Source organism: Rhinolophus hipposideros, assembly GCF_964194185.1.
Source record: "Rhinolophus hipposideros genome assembly, chromosome: 22".
NCBI classification, from domain to species: domain Eukaryota; kingdom Metazoa; phylum Chordata; class Mammalia; order Chiroptera; family Rhinolophidae; genus Rhinolophus; species Rhinolophus hipposideros.
Window position 1 is genome coordinate 41,111,089 of NC_138068.1, and position 13,940 is coordinate 41,125,028.

The following is a 13,940-nucleotide window of genomic DNA, read 5'->3' on the forward strand; positions in this document are numbered from 1 at the left end:
TGATTATCTAGGCCTCCTTTAGGCCTCTCAGTCCAAGCAACACTTGAGTCCTGAGTCAGCGAAGATCACTCCCACATCATGCCTGAAGTCATGCCTCTGCAACTGATCTGAACCATGGACAATGCCTGTGAACTGACCTTCTCTCCTTCATTCAGCTGAAAGGCAGCCTCCACTCTCATTCCCCAAGATGAGCTGTGGCTCCTGGTTCACTCCAAGAAGATAGCAAATGGATGTAATCATAAAGATTAGCACACATTGGATTGGCCATAGACACAGAGCCATAATCTCTTCCATAACTACAGCCTATTGCACAGAGTTAACAAGCTCTTTTCTCTCTGGCTGGATCTGATAGCATTCCAGGAAGTCTTTGTATCATTTTATATCATAGGATCACTATACCTGTGTGGGAATGTTAACAAACCTACGGTTATGAATTCCTGATATTATCTTTTAGTAAATTAGATCTGCCTTTCCTATGAATAGCAAAGTTAAAAAAGCTGAGACAAAGTCTTTTTTAAAAAGCATTTCTTTGAATTCTATATTACTCACATGTAGATTATGTTTCCTTTCTAACAATTCTACTGGGCTCATTCTTTCTCTGATAATGTGATGTGTCATCACAAAGCTAAATATATTTTTACCTCTGATAAGAGCATCTCAGAGAGACAGGTAAGGGTCATTAAGATCAGCATCAATCTCAATATCAGCTGCATGCCTCTGAGATGCCCACTTATATTTGACATGTGTATCCACTTCCTTCTGCTGCTATAACTAATTATAATTATAATTATAAACTCAGTGTCTTAAAATAATACAAATTTATTCTTTTATTGTTCTAGAGTTAAGAAGTTAAGAAGTTAAGAAGTCCAAAATGAGTCCTAAAGGACTAAAATCAAGAGATCAGCTGAGCTGGATCTTTCTGTAGGCTCCAAGGGAGAATCCATTTCTTGCCTCTTCCAGCTTTTAGAGGCTGTGGCATTTCTTGGCTTCTGGCCACAACATTCCAACCTCTGCTTGTGTCCTCACATCCTGTCTTTCCTTGTAAAGACTGTTGTGAATACAGTACATGAGGCCTATCCAGGTAATCCAGTATAATCTCCTCACCTCAAGGTTTTTAACTTGATCCAATCTGAAAAGACCCTTCTGCCATATAAAGTAACATTCACAGGTTCCAAGGATTAAGACTCAGGCCTCTCTAGTGGGGCCATTATTCCGCCGACCACAACATGCAATAGACTGTGGGAAGAGAGACAAGGTGCTTGTCAGTCACTCATTTATTCACTCATTTGTCCATCCACAAACATTGACTTGTGGACACCATGCTTGGCACTAGGACTACAGCATGAAACAATACAGTGTCAGATCTAGGGAGTGAGTTCCCATCCACTAAACAATCACACTAAAAGTAATTTATTGCTGTTGGGTGAGAGTGGGAAAGGAAGTCAAGAGATCAGACGAAACGGGAGCGAGAGCTATTCCAGCCTGGGGTGGGCACTGATGTCCAGAAAGTCTTTCCTGAGAAAATGCCATTTAAGACAGAAGATGAGAGAAGTAGGACTTCACCAGGAGAAGGGGTTGGGGAAAGGTGAAAAAGACAAAACGACCATCCAAGTCTCAAGAAATTGCCAATCTAGAAGAGAAGCATTTAATTGCAGTGACAATTACTTTTACTTTGTCTACTGTAGTCAAAGTCAGTGTTCATGCTCTGAGTGAGCATCAATGTTTGTGTAATTTCTTAAAATGGTCAGAGATCCTGGAGGTGGGGGAAGATAGGGCAAGCTCCATTTGTGCTCAGCAGCAAAGGAGGCAGAAAGCTTCCTCAGTCTTCCACTTCTTCCAGCCCTTCTCTAAGGAGATGTAGCCTCTTATTGTGTTTATTCCACTCATCTGCAGGTTTAAAGTTGGTGGAGAGCTGATTGGCCCTGCTTCCTAGAAAGACCAGATGTACAAAAATTTGTGACAGACCAGCTTCCCTCCCTTCTCATTGGACCAAGGGGCCGCATAGCTTCCAAGACCAAAATGTCTTATAGTGTAATGTCCTCTTATCCACAAGAGATATGCTCCAAGACCCCCAGTGGATGCCTGACACTGCAGATAGTAACAAACCCTATATATATATATATATATATATATATATATATATATATATATATATATATATATATATATATAGTGTTTTCTCCTATATGTACATACCTATGATAAAGTTTAATTTATAAATTAAGCACAGTAAGAGATTAACAATAACTAATAATAAAATAGAATAATTATAACAATATATTGTAACAAAAGTTATGTGAATATGGTCTCTCTCCCACCCCTCCAAAAAAATATCTTACTATAATGGTATGTGCAAGCATAGATACCCTGAACAAAGGAATAATTCACATCCCAGGCAAGATGGAGAAGGACAACAAGAGATTGAAAACTTATTAATTGTTTATTTCTGTACCTTTTCATTTAATATTTTTGGCCTACGATTAACTGTGGGTAACTGAAACCCCAAAAAGTAAAACCACAGGTAAAGGGCTACTGGACTAAGGTTATTTACACAGCCTCAGGAGAGCTCTCCGCAATATGCTTATTCATTACAAAAGGAAAACAGTAAATTCACAGTGAAGATTGCTGATAGACCTTAACTAAGTGAGCAGAATTCACACAACTAGTAAAGGGACAACTTGACATCATGAACCTCTTAATAGGATGCACTGAAAAATGATACAGCCGCCCTTCTTGAGTCTTCTTGCCCAAAAAGCATCCCTTCAATATAATCATGAGGAAACGTCACACAAACTCAAATTGAGGGACTTTCTACAAAATAGCTGACTTATACTCTTCAAAACTGTCAGTAACATAAAAGACACATCTACTTTTTTACTCTGTACATTTGACTATTCTGGATATTTGACATAAATGGAATCATACAATATGTAGTCCTTTGTGACTGGCTTTTTCACTTAACATGATATTTTGAAAGTTTGTAGCATGTGTGAGTACTTTATTTCTTTCTATTGTCATATAATATTCTGTTGTATAGATATATCACATTTTGTTTAGCTATTCATCAGTTGATGGGCATTTGGATTGTTTCCACTTGGCTATTATGAATAATGCTACTATGAACATTCATACAAGCTCTGACAATTAATTTTGTGAATTTTTGCAATGATGTTGCTAACCTTTTTTGATATCAGAGGGATTATTCATTATGAATTTGTACCAAGGACAAACAGTTAACCAAGTTTACTATTTGGAAGGCCCCCAAACCCCCTTCCATTTGGCAGTCATCTGTTTGTTCTCTCTATCTAGGAGTATATTTCTATATTGTTTGTTTGTTTATATTGTTCTTTAGATTCTGCATATAAGTGAGCTCATATGTCATTTGTCTTTGTCTGACTTATTTCACTTAGCATAATATCCTCTAGGTCTATCAATGTTGTCACAAGTGTTAATATTTCGTTCTTCTTTACGGTCGAGTAATATTCCATTGTATATATGTACCACTTCTTATCCAATTGTCTATTGATGGACATTTCATTTGTTTTCCATATTTTGGCTACTGTAAATAATGCTGCAATTAACAAAAGAATGCATGTATCTTTTCAAATTAGTGTTTTGGAATTCTTTGGATAAATACTCAGAACAGAATTGCTGGGTTATATAGTAGTTCTATCTTTAATTTTTTGGCACCTTACATAGTTATTACAATATTATTGACTATATTCCTTATGCTATAACCTACATCCCCATGACCACTCTGTAACAACCAATTTGTACTTCTTAATCCATTCCCCTTTTCACCCATCCCTAACCCCTTCCATCTTAAAGAAGTCCCTCTAAGATTCCTTATAATACTGGTTTGGTGATGATGAACTCCTTTAACCTTTTCTTGTCTGAGAAGCTCTTTATCTGTCCTTCAAATCTAAATGATAGCTTTGCTGCGTAGACTAATCTTGGTTGTAGGTCTTTGCTTTTCATCACTTTGAATATTTCCTGCCCATCCCTTCTGGTTTGCAAAGTTTCGGTTGAGAAAAATCAGCTGAAATTCTCATGGGGGCTTCGTTGCAGGTAAGCAGCTGCTTTTCTTTTGCTGCTTTTAAGATTCTGTCTTTGTCTTTAACCTTTGGCATTTTAATTATGGTGTGTGTTGGTGTTGGCCTCTTTGGGTTCGTCTTGTTTGGGATTCTCTGCACTGCCTGGCTTGTATATCTATTTCCTTCACCAGGTTAAGGAAGATTTCTGTCATTATTTCTTCAAATATATTTACAATATCTTGCTATCTCTCTTCTCCTTCTGGTACTCCTACAGTGCAGATGTTGATATTCTTGATGTTGTCCCTGAGGCCCCTTAAACTTTCCTCAGTTTTTAAATTATTTTTCTTTTTGCTGTTCTGGTTGGGTGTGTTTTGCTACCTTATCTTCTACATCGCTGTTTCAATTCTTTGCTTCATCTAATCTACTGTTGATTTCCTGTAATATTTTCTTCATTTCCATTATTATAGTCTTTATTTCTGACAGATTCTTTTTCATGTTTTCTATCTCCATTTTTATGTTTCCTATCTCTTTGTTGAAGTTCTACCTGAGATCAATGAGCAACCTTATAAACAGTGTTTGGAAGTCTGTGTCTGATAGATTGCTTGTCTCCACTTTGTTTAGTTCTTTTTTTTGGAGCTTTGTTCTGTTCTTTTATTTGAGACATGTTTCTGTATCTCCCCATTTTGGCTGCCTCCCTGTGTTTGTTTCTATGTATTAGGTAGGGCTTCTATACTTCTGGTCTTAGTAGAGTGGTTTATGTAGAAGGTGTGCTGTGGGGCTCAATGGCATAGTCTTACTGGTCACCTGAGCCACACAGTCCAGTTTTGTCCCTTGCGTGGGTTGTATGTGCCCTCCTTTTATAGTTGAGTCTTAATTGATAATTGCACATCAGTGAGAGGGACTAACCCTTGGACACACTGGTTGTGAGGACTGGCCTGGATTACAGTGGAAGAGCTGTGTAGCAGGAGCTGAACCCAACAGAACAGGATCTGCCTCAGCAGGACCCTGGTGTTTGCCCAATCCACCCCTTGGATGTGTCATACTTGGAGATGGCTGAGTGATGCTCCAGCTCATTTAGAAGCTGGCTACTGGGGGTGCCAGCCCTGCGACCACCTTGGAGAGGATCTGCTCCCCATGCTATACCCCATGTATATAGGTCACAACCCAAGCCACAGCCCGAACCCCTGCCCCGTAGGGCCACCCACCAGAAGCCGCAGAGAAATCTGCAGATGCTGCCACCCATGCCATGCTTGAATGCACTTTGAGAGGCCAAGCTACAAAGTCTGGTTGCTGCTAGTGCCGAGCTTAGGGCTGCTCAGCCAAAGGTACAGGACATGCTTAGCCAGATGCTGCTTATCTCGGTTCCACTAACTTTAGAGAGACCCTAGGAAAGTCTGTAGCTTGAGCTAAGGCAGGAGGTTTGTACAAAAAAAGCCACTGGATGTGGCTTGGGTGTGCCTGAAAGTTGGGCAGAGTGGGGTCTCAAATTGCCAGGGTGTGGCAAACCAATAGCAGAAACTCAAATATGGTGGCTTCCTGTGTCCGCATACTGGGAAGTAGAGGACTCAACAAAGAAAGAATGGCCTCTGCCAGCTCCTCCATCCTGGAGAAAGTCACCTCTCCAGCCTGCATCTCAAGCCAGACAATTCAGTTCCCCACCATGTCACTGCTACCTTTCTAGCTGCTGCCCCAGCGCTGGAGCTCAGAGTGAGTGATTCTATTGGTGGGTAAGTGCACACGTGGTCCTTTTAAGAGTGCCTGGGAGTGCGGCTGCCCTCCGCTGCTTTTCACAACCAGAAATTATAGGGACTTCTCTCCCCAGCCCTGGAATGCTGGGCCGGGATGGTGCTGGGACCTTTCCCTCCTCTGGGGGGTGATTGGGACCTCCACAGCCAAAATATGCCTCCTGATCTTTAATAGTCACACATAGGTGTGGGACCAGCCCATTTCACCTCTCTTCCCCCTTTACCAGTCTCAAGATGGCTCCTTCTGCACGTCTTTAGTTGTAGAGTTTCAGTTCAGCAAGATTTTAGGCAATTCTCAATGATGGTTGTTTTGTAGTTTAGTTGTAATTTTGATGTGGTCGTGAGAGAAGGTAAGCACAGTGTTTACATACTGTGCCATCTTGGTATTCCCTCTGCTAGAATCTTTAGGATTCCCTATATACATATAGTATCATGTCATCTGCAAATAATGAGTTTTACTTCTTCCTTTTCGGTTCGGATGCTTTTTTATTTCTTTTCATTGTCTGAATGCTGTGGCTAGGACTTCCAATACTATGATGAAAAGTGGTGAAAGTGGATATCCATGTCTTGTTCATGATCGTAAGAAAAATGCTTTTACCTTTTCACCGTTGAGTGAGGTGTTGGCTGTGGGTTTGTCATGGATGTTGGCCTTTATTGTGTTAAGGTATGTTTCCTCTATTTCTATTTCACTGAGAGGTTTTATTATAAATGGATGCTAGATTATGTCTAATGCTTTTTCTGCATCTATTGATATGATCATATGATTATCCTTTATTTTGTTTACGTGTATCATGCTAATTGATCTGCAGATATTGAATCAACCTTGCATCTCAGGAATAAATCCCACTTGATAGTGGTCTTTTTGATATGTTAATTTTTTAAATGTATTGCTGAATTCAGTTTGCTAATATTTTGTTGAGGATTTTTGCATCTATGTTTATCAGGGATATAGGCCTATAATTTTCTTTTTTTGTAGTGTTTTTGTCTGGTTTTGGAATCAGTTTAATACTGGCCTTCTAAAATGAGCTTGGGAGTCTTCTTTTCTCTTCAATTTTTGGGGATATTTTGAGAAGGATAGGTGTTAATTCTCTGAATATCTGGTAAAATTTATCCGTGAAGCCACCTGGTCCAGGACTATTGTTTGTTGGGAGTTTTTATTATTATTATTGCTATTATTATTAATATTATTACTAATTCAATTTCATTAGTAGCTATGGTATGTTCACATTTTTTGTTTATTTTTGACTCATTCTTGGAAGTTTGTATGGGTTTTTTTTTTTAGTATTGTACCAATGTTTATTTATTTTTATTTATTTATTTATTTTTAAAAATTTATTGGGGTGACAATTGTTCGTAAAATTACATAGATTTCAGGTGTACAAAATGGGATTTATAGGAAGCTTGTATGTTTTAAGAAATTTATCCATTTCTTCTAGATTGTTCAATTTGTTGGCATATAATTGTTTATAGTACTTTCTTATAATTCTTTGTATTTCTGCGGTGTTCGTTGTCACTTCACTTTCATTTTTTATTTTATTTATGCGGGTCCTCTCTTTTTCTTGATGAGTCTGGCTAAAGGTTTGTCAATTTTGTTTATCTTTTCAAAAAACCATCTCTTAGTTTCATTGATCTTTTGTATTGTTTTTTAGACTCTGTTTTTGTTTATTTCTGCTCTGATCTTTATTATTTCCTTCTTTCTACTCCCTTTGGCCTTTGTTTTTTGGCTTTTTTTTTTCTAGTTCCTTTAGGTGTAAGGTTAAATTGAGAGTTTTCTTGTTTCTTGAGATAGGCCTGCATTGCTATGAAATTCCCTCTTAGCACAGCTCTCATTGTGTCCCATAGATTTTGAGTCATTCTGTATTCATTTTCATTTGTCTCAAGATGTCTTTTGATTTCTTCTTTGATCTCATTGTTGAGTAGCATGTCATTTAGTTTCCATGTGTTTACGTGCTTTTAGTTTTTCTTTTTGTTGATTTCTAGTTTCATACCACTGTGGTCAGAGAAGATGTTTAATATGATTTCAATCTATTTAAATTTATTGAGACTTGTTTTGTGGCCTAACATATGGTCTATCCTGGAAAATGTTCCAGGTGTGCTTGAAAATAATGTATATTATGCTGCTTTGGGGTGAAATGCTCTAAAAATATCAATTAAATTCATCTAGTCTAATGTGTCATTTAAGGCTGCTGGGTTGTTTTTTTTTTTTTTTTTTTGCTGATTTCCTGTCTGAAAGATATACCCATTGATATCAGTGGGGTGTTAAAGTCCCCTACTAAAACTGTATTTATGATCAATGTCTCCCTTTATGTCCATCAATATTTGTGTTATGTATCTAAGTGCTCCTATGTTGGGTGTATGAATGCTTACTAGGGTGATATCCTCTTGTTGGATTGATCTCTTTATAAAATGTCCTTTGTGTCTTATTATGGCCTTTTTTTTAAGTCTATATGGCATTTTTTTTAAGTCTGATATAAATATTGCTACCCCAGCTTTTTTTTTTCATTTCCATTTCCATGAAATATCTTTTTTTCATTCCTTTACTTTTAGTCTATGTGTTTATTTCAATTTGAAGTGGGTCTCTTGTAGGCAGCATATATGAGGGTCTTGTTATCCATTCAGCCACCTTATGTCTTTTGTTTGGAGCATTTAATCCATTGACATTTAAAGTGATTATTGATACGTATGTAACTATTGTCATTTTGTTATATTTATGTTTCCTTCTTCCTCCTCTTCTTCTCCTCCTCCTCCTCCTCTTTCTACTTCCTCTTTTTCAAGAAATCCCTTTAACCTTTCTTGCAATACTGGTTTGGTGGTAATGAATTTCATTATCTTTTTCTTGCCTAGAAAGACTTTATTTCTCCTTTAATTTTAAATGATAGCCTTGCTGCATAGAGTAATCTTAGATGTATGTCCTTGCTTTTCATCACTTTGAGTATTTTGTGCCAATCCCTTCTGGCCTGCAAAGTGTATGTTGAGACATCAGTTGACAATTGTACGGGAGCTCTCTTGTAGGTAACTGTTTTTCTCTTGTGCTTTTAAGATTCTCTCTTTATCTTTAAATGTGGCATTTCAATTATGATGTTTCTTGGTGTGAGCCTATTTGGGTTCATCTTGTTCGGGACTCTCTGCGCTTCCTGGACTTGTGTGTTTACTTCCTTCACCAGGTTAGGAAAATGTTCAGTCATTAATTCTTCAAATAGGTTCTCAAACCCCTGTTCTCTCTTTTCTCTGGTGCTCCTATGATGCAAATGTTGTTACACTTGATGTTGTTCCAAATGTCCCTTAAACTATCCTCACTTTTTATATTTCTTTTTTTGCTGTTCCCATCGGTTGTTTTCCTCCACCTTCTTGTCCAAATTTCTGATTCAACTCTCTAATCTGCTGTTGATTTTTCCTTGTGTATTCTTCATTTCAGTTATTGTATTCTTCATCTCTGACTTGTTTTTATAGTTTCTATCTTCACTTTTTGTTTCCTATCTCTTTGTTAAAGTCCTCACTGAATTGATCTATTCTTCCCCTAAGTTCATTGAGCACCCTTATAAGCACTGTTTTGAACTCTGTATCTGGTAGATTGCACCATTTCTTTCTCTTTTTTTTAACTAAAGTTTATTGGGGTGACAATTGTTAGTAAAGTTAGATAGATTTCAGGTGTACGATTCTGTATTACATCATCTATAAATCCCATTGTGTGTTTACCACCCAGAGTCAGTTCTCCTTCCATCACCATATAGTTGATCCTCTTTACCTTCATCTACCACCTCCCTCCCCCCTTACCCTCTGGTAACCAACCACTAAACTGTTGTCTGAGATTACACCATTTCATTTAGTTCTTTTTCTGGAATTTTCTCCTGTTCTTTCATTTGCAGCGTGTTTCTTTGTCTCCTCATTTTAGCTGCTTCTCTGTGTTTGTTTCTATGTATTATGTAGGTCTGCTATGTCTCTCAGTCTTGGCAGGGTTGCCTTATCTAGTAGGTGTCCTGTGGGGCCCAGTGGCACTATCTCTCTCGTCACCTGAGCCAGGTACTCCAGAAGTATCCATTGTGTGAATTGTGTGTGCCCTCCTGTTGTAGTTGAGACTTGATTGCTATTTGCTCATCAGTGCATGGGGGAGGTTATGCTGCAACCTGAATCTGGCTGCCACCTACACTGGGCCTGGGTCCACTCAGCAAAAGGCACTGGACACACTGAGGCCAGCCACAACCTGCCTGGGGCCTCCAGACCTTGGAGAGTTTTTAAGTGGATGCAAGGCTGCCTATGAGGCACAGCCATCGAAAGAGCCAAGGGCAGTGTGTGAGGTAGGTGGAGAAGGTTCTCAGGGAGTCACCAGGGAAGGGTGAGCAGTCTTCACCAGGTTAATGCAGATTCATATTTGGTGTCTGCCTGTTCCTGCAGTCCTCATGGGTGGGAGCGGGGGCTCAACACAGGGACAATAGCAGCCCTCTTCCTGAAGTGACACAATTCAGTTTCTCCCTGTATGTCTCTGGTGCCTTTCAAGCTTCTGACCCTTTGATGGAGCTCAGGGTGAGTGCATATGAGCAAGTAAGTCTGTGCACAGGCCCTTTAACAAGATATCTGGGTTTTCAGCAGCCCTCCATCTCACTAGGACAGGACAGAATCACTACTGATCTTCACAGTCAACTGTTGTGGGGTCTATTCTTCCCAGCTCTGGATCCCTGGTCTGGGGAGGTTGGTGTGGGGCTGGAACACCCTCACTCCTCGGTAGGGACCTCTGCAGCTGAGATATCCCTCCCAATTCTCAACCACCACAGGTGGGTGTGTAACCAGCCCATTTTTCATCTGTGCCCCTCCTACCAGTCTCAACATAACCTCTTCTTTATATTCTTAGCTGCAGGAGTTCCATTCAGCTAGTCTTCAGGTGATTCACCAGGTTGATTTTTCTATAATTTAGTTGTAATTTTGATGTGGTCACAGAAGGAGGTAAGCACAGCATTTAACTACTCTGCCATCTTGACCACTCCTCTTTATGTATGCTGTTTTTAAAACTTTTCTGTAGGCCTGAAGTTATGTCAAAATTGAAAATGAAAAGTGTCCTATACTGTAATTACTCCATAATGAAAGGAATTTGGAGCGAAATTCTATCTTTTTCTTAAGCTGAGTTGATGAAACAACATACATTTTGAGGACAAGAGCACAGCTAATGACCTGAGTCCTAGAAATTTGAATACTTCCTGGGTTCAGTGTTTCCATTTATTCACTAAAAAAAAACAGTAGGAAAAAAAATTTATCAAGTTATAGTTAAAATAAGTTAATAATAAGATGAATATGGGGAAATATCTATTTCTGTCCTTCCCATGTAAAAGTGAACTGATTTAGGAGCTCCTCCTTGGTGGGGATTAAAAACACCACATTCATTAGAGCAATAGATGTATACCAAGTACCAAAGGCTATATTTATTTACCTGATCCAGTAAGATAGCACATTCATCATTGCAACTGTGATTAGAGCTATCATTTGGTTAAGTTTGTAGTAGTTCATTGTCATCTCCCATACTCCATCTGGTTTTCGCAAAAGGTTATGCAGGTGAATTAGATGAGGATGTGATGGGGACCACCACCCTTACATTCTTAAACTCTTTGACAGTGATGCAATACCTCCTGGGATGTTTTATGATTCTATCTTTGTCAGAGCAGGGGAAGAATAGTTTCAAGGGCTTCCACTTTAATCTTCCTTCCATAGTATCTCTTAGTCCACATAGTATGTAACCGGTGTAAGGATTTTTCCAGCTGCTAATGATCTCCATCTCTATTATGAATATAATTACTGGGAAAATAACCTTAAGATGAAAATGAAGACCTATTGGAAACGCTGTGAGGTGGACTTGGGTCAGAATTCAATTTGTCACCTGATTTGCATAAATCCCATACCAATAAGGGGGCCATTTGCTACTTTATATCCCACGGTGTCCCTGTCAGCTCAAATCTATGTCAAATAGCTATCTAAAGTTATGGGTATTTCCTTAAGTCTAGTGTGCAGTTACTATAGCAAATGGCCAATGGTGGTCTAATTGACAAAACCAAATAGGACACAGAGAAAGTTTGTAGAAAAATGTGGAGTAGACTCAAAAATTCTAGACCCATAGAAAGAACATGGACTTTGGATCCATGCATATCTGTGTTGGATGCCTGTTCTGCCACGCATTGGGCACATAAGGCTCAACATCATCTGTAAAGAGGAATTGTTTATGCTACCTTGCAAAGACATTTCAAATCATATATAAGCAGAAGGTCATGACACAGAGCAGGCCCTCATTAAATAAGTGGCTGTTTTTGTTAATAGTACCAATGGGTGTCCCTTTGGTCATGCTTCATACAACACATGAATATTCATGTAGTACCGTCTTAGCCAGGTGAATTTTGAAAGCTTTATGAGTATGAGATAGTTTCACCTGGAACTCTGAGATTAAAAAAAAAAAGAAGAAATGAGCACCGGCATATAATAAAGTCGTGTTTGGGAGGAACTGAATTCTACCAAGGAGCAGGAATTTAGCCTGAGATGATATGGTAATGAAAACAAGGAGACAGATTTATATATTGCCTTAGTTTGGCTCCTGCAAAAGCAGAGCTTGAGTTAAGGATGTGTATGTTGGTAGTTTATTTGGGAGTTGATTCCAAGAGGGAATGGGGAGAGTCTTATAGAAAAATCTAGTAAAATGTGTATTAAGATTGTTATTGTTGTGGGAACTGAGGCCCAGTTCTGCTGGGAAATCATGTAGAATGTACTTTTATATTGTTCCTTCAAAAAACTAGAAGTTAAGCATTGTATCTTTTAACTCCTGTGAGGTATTGTTTAAGGGTTACCCTTGGAGACATTGGTTCAATCCTACTTGGGGGCACCTGTGGCTGAACATAGCTGCAAGAATCTTCACAAGGCAGAAAGAGCTTTTTAATAGGTCCTAGGTCCTTCAAGTGGGGCATGAAAATGGCCTATGAGATATCTACCTCAGCTAAAATCAAAGGGAAGCTTAGATCATGTTGTACAGGACACAAAAAAAGGCTCCTACATACCTTTTGTGTTTTCATATCTCATTATTATTACTTGACTAAGCCATGGAGGTGTTTTGTTTTGTTTGTTATTAACCTCTGTTTACCCATCTGCAGTAGCCTCATGGGAGACCATAATGATTTTGTATTTGTTATAAGTTTCCTGACATTAACTTCTGAAGATGCCTACCATAGAGCAAGAAATTACTTGAGAATCTTTTAAACATCGTGGGCCTTCCTGATGCAGTCACTATGCATTGCAGGAAGCAGAAAGCCTGGGGTAATAGGTCCAACACAAATAGCAGAAGCAAAACATACTACTTGGATTTGGAAGAGTGTCTAACAGATTTGGGATTTGGGTTCTACAAACATAGCATTTTTGGCAGCTTGGAGCAGCTATAATCCTATGTCCATAAATTTCATTTTATCTTAAGAAAAGCTGTGCCTATTTTCTTTTAGCTGATAAGAAGTCTCCTTGCATTATGAATAAACTCCAAAGCTTATGTGAAAATTCATTTGGCTCTATTTCAGAAATTTCCCAGTTTAGGACTATATACAATGGAAATAGCTTTCTTTTAATTGATTCTGGAGAGAATCATAATCACTCTTTGGTTTGGCCCTCACAGCTTCAAGGAGTGAAAGAGGTATTGTGATGATTGGTTCTCTAACTTCTTGGTGACACCTCAAGGTATATACAATGCCCCGGGTCCACTCTACTTCTTCAGAAACCTGGGCTTGTGGGATGAAAATGAGAAACTGGCATCCAGAAAGGAGGTTAAAGCCTCTATGTAATCCCAGTTTCCCCCTTGATTACTCCCTTTCTCAAACACAGACCAAAAAAAAATTGAATTTCTCTGTGTCATGTGGAGTGTCAGGCGGGGTCTCTGGTCCTGCTTCTCACATAGGAATGCAGGATACGGTGAGGCCAAAATGGAACACCAGCGGAGCCATAGGTAGGGAGTCATACATTATAATCTCACTTGCAGCTGGGATGGAGACACAGGAGGCAGGAGCCACACGATCCACAACCCACCGTCCACTTTTCTGCCAACCAACCAATCCCACTAGCTAACTGCAATCCGCTCTTGCTAGCTCAGCCACCACCTTCTTGCTAGCCCCCATTTGCTGCTAGTGCAGCCACAGCAGTTATATTAGTGGCC